The sequence below is a fragment of the Drosophila gunungcola genome, chromosome 3R, assembly GCF_025200985.1.
Source record: "Drosophila gunungcola strain Sukarami chromosome 3R, Dgunungcola_SK_2, whole genome shotgun sequence".
Lineage (NCBI taxonomy): Eukaryota > Metazoa > Arthropoda > Insecta > Diptera > Drosophilidae > Drosophila > Drosophila gunungcola.
In genome coordinates, this window is record NC_069139.1 from 8671294 (window position 1) to 8679097 (window position 7804).

Sequence of the window (7804 nt, forward strand, 5' to 3'; positions counted from 1 at the left end):
GAAAATTATAAGCAAAAATTGTTGGCAACCTGCTGCTGCTGTTGCTGTTGCTGCTTTTGCTGCTGGATGCCAGGAGTTTTCCTTTTCGGGTATTCCCACCCCTCGCTGACCCTAATCATTGCGCCGGTCTGACCCGTCAAGTTGGTGAAAAGCTGCAGCTCGGGGACCGTGAAAATTACACGTTTTTTCCCCCCGCTCTGAGGTTACAAATATTACATGCCAGGTGGGTGTTTGGGTGTTTTGGGTGACTAAATTTAGGCATTTCTTCTATTCGGCTTTAATTAAATTTCTCTTTTTTGTATGCTTGTTTTTTTTTTTTGAAATTTTATTTTGTTGGTTTTCTGTGGCCGCTAATTTCCACGTTTAGGCGCGTCTAATGTTTCCCCTGCTGTGGCCGTGTTTCTTTATTCAAATGAGAAAATATGTGGGTCTGCCAGGTGAGGAGAGAGAGAGAGAGAGAGGCCTAATTGGGCCTGCCAGAGGTTTATTATATCAACATTAACTCCGCTTAATTTGGTATGTCTCATTCGGTGAAAGAACACTGCGGCGCCAGCTGTTTGATTATGGAAATCGATTAGCCAAGTCCATCTAATGAACTAGAGCAGCGCACAGGACACGGATCAGAAAACATGTCGCGACCAAAAAATTCATAAAGGGAAATTCGTGCAAGCAGGTAGGGCCAAACGAAAAAAAAAAGGACGAGGGCAAACAATAGAGAGATAACCCAAAGATAGACAGACAGTGGAAAATTAATGAGATTTTTCGTTTGTGCAGCTGATGAAGGCATTAGGGTGAAAGCAAGTGCAACGACTTCATTTCAGTCCACAGAATGTCGCAGTGGGGAACCTATGGTTCTTCTTTCTGTCACGATTTTATGGTCAGCTGAAGCAATAAAATGGGAATTAATTAATTGAATGCAACGAAATAAACTCTCTGACCGGTCGGGCAGGTCTATCTTATTTTCAATCGAATGAATGCTAGCGCATAATAAAAGAAAATTTTGAAGAGAAATTCTCGTTCGGTTATTTATTATTTTTTCATATAGAAATACTTAATGTTATTATCTTTAAAGTTCCTTATAACATATATCGGTTAGTTTAGTATTCACATATTTCAGCTTCGGATAGTATTGTTTTGGTTTAAGGTTTTATTTGTTTCTGTGTAGTCTCACCATTAACGTCACTGATCTGGTTTGACTTTGGGTTTAACCGCCCGTTGATCGGAGATCGAGAGAGTAAGACATCTGGGCGATCGATCGCTCTCGGAAGCTGACTCATCCCGCTGAGCGGAGCGCAAGTCATAGAAACACTCAAAGCCGACGTGCTAATTATAAACACAAGCCGCCAATAACGTAGAGTGAAATAGCAAAACAGCTTAAAAACACTTGGCAGATGTAAAAACCTAACCTAACCGAAGTTTGCTTTAAACATTGTTTTTCTGTCTTTTCGCTTATCAAGTCGGTGGACATACGCCCTTTAAAAACGAAAAACAAAAAAAAAACAACAGAAAAGAGAGAATACAAACAATGAATCTCAAATGAGTATGACTGTCTTATTGTCAGACAGTGCAGAAATATTTATAACAAACGTGTATGACAATTCATTTTGGGCAACTTTTACCGCCTGCAGTTGAACGAGTGGCGGTTTGGCCATAACAATAACGGAGCCACAATTACAGCTACTTTCTAACGTGGCCAAAGACCAAAGACCCAAGCGGAGCATCTTGAACGTTTCCAGTTTGCCGTTTTCTACTTCATTTTTTTTGTTTTTTTTTTTTTGGCAGAAGTTAAGTAGATTGTTAAATGACTTCCGCAATTTTACCTTCATAGACGGAGACTCACATTTTTTTGCTGCCATTGTTGTAGCTGCCTTTGATCTGGGCCAAGGAGGAAAAATCTTAACCCAAATCCAGACTACAAGTACTTGGAAAAGCCAAAGGCAATGCTGAAGAAGCTCAAAAGGAGAAGGTTGCTGACTATCGGAAAAAATTACGCTTCATTTTATATAGGTACCTAGTATAAATATTTAAAAATCAAGCATCTATTTTTTTTTTTTATTTAAAAGCGCAGTTTCTGAATCCTGATAAGCTTTGAACTTTTAATAGAAACCGTAGCCTAGTATTATCTCGAAAACTTATACAGCCAATGCTAAAATGTTATCAAATAAAAAGAGATTTAGGGACATTGGAAAAGCCCACACTGACATTAAACACAAAAGATGAGGTCAATTATAGGTCACATGACATTTTGAAATGTCTAAATGTCTAAAAACATTCAGGACATTATTCTTATTTACCTTAATATTGTACTGTAATTCCAGCCGAAATCTCAATTGAAAACGTAAAAAAGTCATCGAACCCCGGGTCTGGGGAACACAAATTAAAAACAACGACATTCTTAACTTGTATCATTTACGTCATACAGTATTTTGCATTTAATTTTCCATCATTCCCAGCATCCTCAATCTAACAGTTCCGTATACATTAACGTAATTAAATAAAAACTAACATTTTCATGTATTGACCCTAGCAAACCCAAGATTCACAGCCCTTTTCTTACATGGAATATCCATGTAACTGGAAACTTTGTTTATCTTCAATCGAAAGGTTCTATAAATAATCGGCTAAATCAAGTTCGTTTAATTGCACAAAGACTAACTGCATTACCCAGAAATTCCCACCTTCTTAACAAATAAAAGTCCCCGCAACAAAAACCTGTTGAACGAAGCTCTCTTTGGATGTAAATAAACTTTTGCTGTCTGCTTGTTTCGAATCGAAACTGGTTTTTGGCCAAAATCGGAGTGCTAATATGCTGGCTGGGAGCTTTGAGTGCGTGTGACTTTGTTTTCGTTTTTTTCTTCTTTTTGGCCAAAACGCAAAACACACCCCAAGGCCGAAGAGCACTTGCAGCTGCAGTGCAGCATTTTTCACATTTCCCAGGAAAGTAACGAGAAAAACCACGGAAATTGTGAACAACAAGTGACACACACAAACACTGGGGATAATTGTGCAACGGTATCAATTGTTGTAACAGTTATTTTTCGCTTAGTTGCACAGAAAAAAATGGACTTTAATATACGTAAAAATGTAGGTATTTAAATTTCTAATTCCTGGTTTAAGGCCAACCAATGCGAGAACTTTTGAGCTTATCAAAGGTTTTTGATATTCAATTTTATGTAATATATCTGGTTCAATAAATACCTAATATCATATTAATTTTTTTCTGTGCAATTATAGACGAATTGGATTGATCGGCGAGTGGGAAAGAGATAGCATGGCTAAACGCGCGCCAAGCGAAGCTTAGCACAAAGCGCAAATGGATGGGAGATAACGAGACAGAGCGGGATGGCGAGGTTCAAAGTGTAATGCCTGAACAAGAAGGCGTAAATACTTACCGTTTTAATACGTTTTATTAAATGTGAGGTTAGCTGCTGGTCCAATCTCCTCAGCAAATATTAATATTTATTTGGTTTATGTAGCTGGCACGAACAATCACGCACTGGCACTCTCAGCTTTTCTGTTCGCGCTTGTTCGCACTTTTGAGCCGCGAAATTTGTGGCTTTTTACGCTACACTTTCACACATTTGCATTTAATTGCGCCTTGTGTCTTGGGTTTTTTATGCTGCGTCCCGTTGCGTTGCTCTTAGCGTGGCTTATTCGCATCGGTTGCCAAATCGCTGGTCACAAAAAAGAGACAAACAAAAGCGGCCCACAACTCTCCAGCGCGCGACTCTGGCTTGTGAAAAATCAAATCAAAAATCCAACTGCGGCAAGCGCTCTGCGTGCGTTCACGTCGGCGGTTCGAAAAAAACTGAACTCGACTGAAATTGAGCGCTGAAACTGCTGGCAAGTGCGCTTAATACGGACGAAGAGAAGAGAGAATGATGGAGTCGCCAGCCAGATACCCTCGACTCCATCTATGAGATATTAGACTAACTAAAGTATATTAATTGCTGGAAATTGGAAATATTCATTTCCATATTAGACTATCATTTAACAATAATTAATATGAAAATAAAATATTTGATCAAGAGGTAACAGAACGTATGAGTGATAAACGTAAAAGCCAATGCGCAGACCCTTATGTTGTGTTCCTTAAATGCTAGGTATAAGAGGGTGAGAGTAGGACCTTAGATTTTTTCATACAAAAAAAAAAAACACCCTACGGTAATCGTTTCATATTATTAAGTCAATAAAAAACTTTAAGCGTGTTTCGTTTTTTATTTTTTTATTTCTAAATTTTTTATACTAAAACACAGCATTAGTTGTTTGCAAATATATTCATAATTCTGATAAGACGAAGCATTTTTGACAAAAAGTAGGTCCAAAAGAAAAAGCAAAAAAATATTCTAATCTGCAGTCATGGGTTTAAGTTCAGATACATTTTTTGCCATTACTGATAAGTAATAATATGTACTACAAAAAATTGTTTTGTTATACAATTATTGAAGAAAAAGAATAAGGTATTAAAAATTATTAACACGAGTTGAAGTAGAGAACAACACGTCACTAATTTATGATTTAAATTGGGATTTTTTAATAATTGTCTTATCTATGTTATATAAGTTCGTACGTTTGGAAATTCCTATAGATTCATCATAAATCATTTTATTTAAAGAAACCCAAAATTCTTGTGTAACAAAGCTATTACAAAATCGAGTATATCTTTGCACCCTGCAAATACCGTTCATAAATAGAGAGACAAGTGATGCGAGGGAGAGTAAAAGAGAGCCATACGAATTGTCTTCGTGTCTGTGGTCGTTGTACTGCTTACAACTCGCATGCGACAAAACGCATGGGAGAAAGTTAAATCCCAACCGAAATACAGGTACTCCGCGCGTATAAGAGTATAAGAGAGAGTGGGAGGGAAAGAGAGCCTCTGTTTTGTTTTCATTTTGGGGCAAAGGAAATGCCGGCAGTTGTTGTTGGCCAGTTAGTTCTTGTTAGCCAAGTTTAACCGGTTGGCTTTGAAGTTTCAAACATCTCAGGCAGCATGCGTAATAACAGTGATTATGGATTTATTAGTTGATTAGTTGCAGCTCCTAGTCCCCCTCTCTCCGTAAATTGTAAAATGTAATTGCCAGCACGTAGGAGACTTGTTGTTGCTGGCAATTAAAGCCACACTTCCATGTTGCCCCTCTCGCCTTGTCGCATGCGACTTAAATGAAGTGGAAGTGAATTCGGCCAATGCGGGACAGGGACGGGGAATAGCTCTCGGAGGAGCAGCGTGTGAAGAGCGAAAGGGAAATGGAAATCGTATCATGCACAGCATTTGGAAAATAAGGACACACATATGAATTAATTGTTGAATTGATATCATTCATGTGTCCGATTTCGAAAACGTTTTAATTTAATATTTTTAAGACTTCAATAACAGAAGCTTTTTCGAAACTAACAATACTTTTAAAAAGGTTGAGAAGCTTATTAGTTTAACTAATATTTAAATACAAGTATTATTTAGTATTAAAAAGATTTTAAACATATAAATAGTAATGCCAAATTTCGATATAATTGATTTAAAATTCCGATTCAAAGATGTATTTATATTTATGTTTAAAATAAATAAAAGTTCGATATAAATATGTATTTATTTAATCTAAGCCTAGCCACATTAAGTAGCAAACATTAAATATATTTTAAAGCAAAATAATTTAAATGTTTTGCTGCAACATCAGTTTTAGGCAGGCAATGACAATTATGAATATTTCGTAAGCGTAAGCTCTGCTTATTCCGTTACACATTTAAATGGATTTCCGACGGTATTCTGTAAACATCTAAGGTATTACCTAAATTCTAAAGTAAAGTAAATTCCAGCAATTTCGCATTAAATATTCCCACATGGGAAAACAAATCACCCACACGTAAGCCGGCTGTCCGAGAGATTTATTCTTCATTTGCCATTTTTATGGTAGATGCAGAATTTCACTTTGAATTGTGCCGAAAATTTAATTTGATTTCATTTTCATCGGGGAGACATAAATAGTGCAACTAATGAATTTCGTACGTGCCACAGAAAGGCCGAAGCAACTAAAGGAATACGCTGGAGATCCCGAGGCCCACATGTGTTGCAGGCCCAGATTTGTGACCATTTGTGCGTGGTTGGCCACGACACGCAGGGCCATAAATTTCAGATTCTCAATAAACTAATGTCAATTGGTATCCGAATGATACATTCGACGCGCTGCCCGCTTCGCTTATGTATCTCTATCTCTATCTGTATCTGTATCTGCATCTCTTTCTTTCTCGGCGCAGACAACACACACGTACAAAATTATTTTCCCCTCGCCTGCAATATTAGTTTTTCCTTTCACTCAATTCTCTTTTCAATCCTTGTGACACTTTTATCACACACGTTCGACTCATCAAAAAGTTAACGACGATAATGACAAACATTTCAAAAGCAAACACTCCGAGGCATGCAACACAGAACGAGAACCAGAACCAGATCCATACCCATTTCCCCATCATCCTTGTCCGCTGTGGAGATAAATATCTAGCATATAATGCCCGGCGCTGTTGTTGGGCAAACACCTTAATTAACTTTTTTCATGAACATCTTGGCTTGGAACCCGATTCCTTGGTAAGGCCCCTCCACCCTCTAATCGAGCAACTTGGCTTATTTATTAGGGTTATTTGCTCTACGAGTGCTCTGTGTGTGAGCCGTCCTCTCAGACACAACCAAACAAACAAACAAACACACACATGGGTAACTACCTGCTCATTTTCACCTGAGTACGTGTTAATTTTGTATATTTATCTTTCTGTTTCGGTTCTCTGCGCTACGCTGCCAAATAGAAAGATTGTATAAATTTCATTGCAAATGGGGATGACAGCGGGTTCACGGGCAGTCCGAATTCCAATTAACAGTTGCCAGCTTCTTTGGCCCAAACTAAACCAAAATAAAACAAAGACATACTACAATCCAGCGACAACAACAACAGCGAAGGAATTGTATCTGACACGTTCAACTTTGACGTTGACTTTGGCATCGGCATCTGCTTCGGCTTCCCTTACTCATAAGTTTTTCCCCGCACCCTTGACAACGTGGGAAATGCAAATGGCAAGCCGGAGAAGTTAGCAAGTCTTGGACAAACACTCATGCACATGACGGGAGGAACAAACAAAGGCTTCCAGATAAACCCATAGAGGAAAAACACTAAACAAAATTTGGGTTTGTTTATGCAGTGATATCAAACAAACAATTTTCAAATCCCTTTACAAATTCTTCAAAGTTTGCATCTTCATATTACAAATTTTAAAAAAAGTTTAGGAAAGAATATATTAAATTTATAAGGATGAATTAATACATTTCAAAACCAACATTTTTGTGAATATTTAATTATTCTGATTTTATAATCAACTTAATACTTTCAAAGAAAGCAATAATATCAAACAGTGAATAAAATCGCTTGTTTATGTTTTCTTTTTTATTAAAATATTAAGATTTACAGCACACTAAAAAAAAATGTTTTATTAAGGTGTCTTAAGGTATTAGCCAGAACTTTTCAACACCAAAAATGCTGTGAATGTTTTATAATAATTAATATTACTAATCTTATAAAAAATTCAGTTCTTTAAATTCGATGGTTCGTGTTTTTATTCTAATTAAAAAATTTGTTTTTATACCACACTGGCACAGTGACATAAGTGAAAAGTTATTGATTAATATTCGTATATGTCAAAATGGCCTGGCCAATTTTAAATTCAAAATATATAACAATCTATTAATGTTTTACTAATTTTGTCCCAGTGAGTATTTAGCATGCACTTGTTTCCGCATTGTCTTCTTTACGTTGAACTCGCTTTG

At 36.9% G+C, this 7804-nt stretch overlaps 1 protein-coding gene across 1 annotated transcript in view; it reads right to left on the minus strand.

The window, feature by feature from the left end:
- Nucleotides 1-3813, minus strand: part of LOC128251972 (protein toll) — a 43622-nt gene extending 39809 nt beyond the window's left edge. Inside the window, exon 1 of the mRNA XM_052979269.1 lies at nucleotides 3393-3813. The gene's annotated coding sequence lies outside the window, so the exon portion shown is untranslated. The remainder of the gene's footprint in view (nucleotides 1-3392) is intronic.
- Between the last annotated feature and the right edge of the window lie 3991 nt (nucleotides 3814-7804).